Genomic DNA, 5,276 nt, shown 5'->3' with positions numbered 1-5,276 from the left:
GCGGCTTCCTCCAATATAGGACACTGCGCTACAGGCTGATCCTGGATCAGGCGATGGCCCAATCCCAAATCTCTCCTTATTCCCTACGTACATGCACTACATTAGGTATGTAATAATGGCCCTTACCGCCTAGGTAGTTTACTATACATCCAGGTGAAAGCCATTTGAGATTCATCCGTCGTAACTAGGCTCCACACCTTGGCCAGGAAGGAAATCATTAATGCATTTGCTCTAATCGTTCATGAAAAATATATAACCCAGGCTTTCTTCCAGTCTGACCTAACAATTTCACTTGGCTCCCATGAAATAAATTAGGCTAGTGATGTTAATTATTTGCGTTCATGGCTTTAATATTAGTTTACTGACACTATAAATGTGATTTCAGTTTAGACTTTGGATCCTAATAGCTTTCAGCCTGTTTCCTCTCCAGGAGGAAAGTAATGCATAAATATTCAACAGCAACATAATCAGAGTAAGGAGGCTGATTACAGAATTAAAGAGGATCATTGTGTGATTCATGCCCAGGTTCTTCTAAAGACATGCGTAAGACTTGATTGAGCAGTCATAAGCATCCTGACATAACTCCACTTCCACAAGAGGGCAATGCCTTCCCATCATGCCATGCTCAAAACTTCACTTCCCATGTAGCCCTTCAGTTCTCCCTGATTATTACATTTGATCCAAAGCAACTTAGAAGTGAAAATACAATGCAAACACAGAGCTGGGGAGTTGAAGTTTAACTCCAGCTAATAGCACAGAGCTATTATTTAATATAATAATAAACTCCACCCTGAAATATAATAAATGAATAAATATGTTTTATATATATATATATATATATATATATATATGTGTGTGTGTGTGTGTGTTCATATTGAAATGTTTGTGCCTAGTGATTTTGGTGTTTATTTAGCTGATGCTGAGTTTTCATTGTTCCTGAGACAAAGTTATTGCTTGTGTGCTTCTCTGTCAAATGGTGGATATTGCTGATTGGACAGTGATGAACAACAGTCAGGTATTGCTGTCAGGTTTCAGTGACAGTGGACAGTCTGGCTGCCCTATGTCCCAGATCGCCCTCATGTCTCTGTTACTTTCTGGGACTCTCTTTTAGTTATGCTGTCATAGCTAGTCTTGTCAGAGTCCCTGATTGCACTGTGCATACAATGTACCATTACATGACAATAAGCATACCTAATAATCTGTGTTTCTCTCTTTCTCTCTCTCTCTCTCTCTCTCTCTCTCTCTCTCTCTCTGTTGAGCTACACATGCTACTCCTGAGATACCAGTGATCCTAACCCCCCGTGCTTTCCGGACCTGCCTGATCCATCCTGATGCCCTACTTCTGATTGGAGTTCTCAACTCATGGAAACCACTCGCTGCTGAGGATGGACCCACATGGACAGCCTAAAGATACATGAGATTACTGTGGATGGTACCACTTAGAAACCATGAAGATGGCTTTGAAATTGCAGTTGCTAGGACTGCAATTGTCACAAACAGTTTTGCACTCAAGTCTCCACAAATGAACAGTTAGATAACTTCAACAAAATAGAATTCATGTGAAAATTGTGATGAATTTCCTGCTTACACAATTACACTTTTGACCATGTAGTATACAGTTATAGAAGGGAATTATTTAGAACTGCACTATCCATTGTCACCCAGATGAGGATGGGTTCCCTTTTGAGTCTGGTTCCGCTCAAGGTTTCTTCCTCATATCATCTCAGGGAGTTTTTTCTTTCAACAGTCGCCTCTGGCTTGCTCATTAGGGATACATTTATAAATTTATCAATTTAAAATTTATATCCTGAATTTATATCTTTCTGTAAAGCTGCTTTGTGATAATGTCCATTGTTAAAAGCACTATACAAATAAAATTGAAATTAATTTAAATCAATGTCATATTAATGAGAAATCCGCTGTAGAAGTAGTGCTGGCAACAAACACTGGATTTAAAGTTTCAGAATGCAGTGCAGGTATATGACGTAGTTCTGCTGAATTACAGCAGGGACTCAGCTCAGTTTGCTAGCAATCAACAAGATGACAAGGGAGATGGCATTGATGATGGTATTGGCATGAATGTTGAAGCTTTGGAACCTGATCTGTTTGAGAAAAGAGTACAGATGATGAGGTGAGAGAGCTGGACAGACTGAAGGACTAAAGCACTGCTGCACTGGTCTCTTTAGAGATTAAGCAAGGGCTTAATTGTGGGTAATGTAGGAAAACGCTAATCAAAATGAAAATAGACCATGTTGATGAAAGATGTTTAAACTGAATTTCAATTCAGAATTTCATTACAAACTAAGTCTTGAACACCACTAAGGATGTTATTTATTAAGAATGAAGAAGTCATTCAGGGTGGATTTATCCTTTAAGTAGGGCAGATATTCCACACACTTAGCAATATAACACCCATCCGAAAGAGAACCATTGTCAGGGTAATGAATTCAAGTGTTCAAATGTTACGGCATTAAGAGTTAAGGTCATATGAAACCAAAATCTAACTTTCGGACCATGCACACCATCAGCATGTTTGACAAAAAGAGGACTACATAGAATGAATGTGCGTCCTGATAGGTAATGTAAAATATGGTTGTGGAATATTAAGCCTTGGTCATTAACCCTTTGGAACCCTAAATACAGAAGATACCCAATGGCCCTCTGGAACTCACAGTGAGTCACAAAAGAGGATCGCAAGATTTAAATCAACACACATTACGAATGTACATCACCTCAACAAAACTGGCCTGTTTGTATATAATAACAAGCCATTTTAAAAATAGAACAATGTTGAGAACTAGCTCCATAGAATCAGAGCAGAGATCAAAATCACTTTTTGTGAACCTTCATTATTGTGTCACAGCAGATGTGCCATTTTTCTACAGCTTTTCACCAGGAATTTGCTCTTAACTGAATTTGCTCCTTACACTGAATTTCCCTTTTACACACAACCTCAACAGTTTACTTGGAAGATTTAACTGAGGAGAATTCTTCAAATTTTTGGTAACCAGCCATGGAGTAGTTTATTGATTCATAATTTAAATATTCAATACTAATAGTGAAACTGCACCTGTAAAATATGTTTTCTTTAATTTTATTATTGTACTGTTAAGAGTATGAGTTTTTTTACTATTTTTTTCAACTACAGTTTCCTGGGAGAAATAAGTATATTTTTATTTACCAAAGTTTGTCAGTTATAAATAGAAAAATGTGAAGAATTTGACAGTTTGGTCTAAAGTCTAAAGATGCCGTCATCATGCTAAAATTAATATTTCATCTTTGATCTACACCCAAATCCACTTGATCTTTACTGCAATCTGTATGTCTGATAATATTACAGTATTTCAATCAGTTTCAAATTGACTGAAATAATTGTGGTGCCAATACAATGGATATGATAATACATGATTAACATTCTGATGTCTGGGATGTGTGGCAGATGCATTTAAAAGAGTCAGTTATTTGATTTGAGCTGTCTTAGTATAGTGCAATACAGTGATCCTGATTGAGTGTAAATGCTTGAACGTAAAATCAACACTATCATTAGTTCTCATTAGAACAAATTTAATCAGATTCAAGTGGTTGACCATCAACTGGAGCCTTACATTAGCTGACACGCATACTTACACAGGATACTGATACTCCGATCTGTAGGCAATGAACCTGTATGTGAAGAACCTGTATCCCTGGGTGGATGATGAGCACCTACATAAGGAGTTCTCACCCTTTGGCACCATCATCAGTGTAAAGGTCATTTATTACAAATGAACTAATAATATGTATATACAATAATATTTTTCTATGGTTTCCCTCTTAGCAGCATTCAATTCCACTACTGACACTGATTTCTTTCATATTTTCTGAATGTGGGCTACAGTACTGTTACCCTGCTGATAACATTACATTGAAATACCCTTAGCACACTAGCTTGAATCGTATTATCAAGGTGGAAGTAAAAAAAACAATGTGACAAGGTTAGGCACATTTCTCCTTTCTGCCCCTATAGGTGATAATGGAGGATGGCCGCTCCAAAGGTTTTGGTTTTGTATGTTACTCATGTCCGGAGGAGGCTGAAAATGCTATAATGGAGATGAATGGAAGGATGCTTGGCACAAAGCCATTGTACGTGGCGCCAGCTAATTGCAAACTGAAGTGCCTGGCTCACTTCACCCATCATCACATGCAGGGGCTGGAGAGAGTGAATGCTGTACCCAACTATGGATGGAACCCCTACCAACCCGAACCACATTCCGGATACTTTTTGGCTGTCATCCAGGAGGTACACGCACATAAACATGCACAGACATGATTAGTTGGTGCACTTCACTTGCTGTCCTTACTTACTAAATGATATTTAAGGCTTTAGCTTCAGTATCTAGCTACAGAATCAACAATCTCTAGCCAGTTAAAGTTTACACAGAAAGGCAACGCAAAGTAAAAATATATATACACTATATGGCCAAACATTTCTAGACATCACACCCATATATGGACCTTCACCCACACTGTTGCCTGAACATTAGAAGCACACACAATTGTCTAGAATGTCTTTGTATGCTTTAACATTAAAGCATTTTCCCTTCATGGAATTACGGGGCCCAAACATGTTCCAGCATGACAATGTCCCTGTGCACCAAGCAGACTCCATAAAGACATGGTTTGCTAAGGAAGCGTGGCGTGGAAGAACTCGGGTGTCCTGCACAGAGCCCTGACTTCAACCCCACTGAACACCTTTGGGATGAACTGGAGCACCAACTACATGCCAGGCCTTCTCGCCTGACATCAGTGCCTGACTTCACTAAAGCTCTTGCGGCTGAATGGGCACAAATCTCCATAGCCAAATTTCAAAAACTAGCAGAAAGCCTTCCCAGAAGAGTGGAGGCTGAGGGAGGACCATATTAATGCCCATGGTTTTGGAATTGGAATATCTAACAAACACATATGGGTGTGATGGACAGGTGTTCACATACTTTTGGCCATATAGTGTATATGTTAATGTCTGTGTGTATGTGTGTGTGTGTGTGTGTTTTACAGGCTCAGAACCAAACTCCTTATTATGCAAGTAGCCAACAGGACTGGGTCACACAGAGTGTTATCCCACAGTGTAAGTCATGGCCATTTAATTTTATAACAATTTTTAATTTGTTTGTGTGTATTTCACACTCTTCATGGCTGCATGGCTTTCCAGATTGCATACTTCCATACTACAGTGTGTGTTAGAACAGACAGCATTCTATACCAGTGATAAATATCCTTTAACAAGAATTATTTTGTTA

Source organism: Pangasianodon hypophthalmus, chromosome 14 (genome assembly GCF_027358585.1).
Source record: "Pangasianodon hypophthalmus isolate fPanHyp1 chromosome 14, fPanHyp1.pri, whole genome shotgun sequence".
In the NCBI taxonomy this organism is placed as follows: Eukaryota; Metazoa; Chordata; class Actinopteri; order Siluriformes; family Pangasiidae; genus Pangasianodon; species Pangasianodon hypophthalmus.
Note: the sequence above shows the minus strand (reverse complement) of the source record.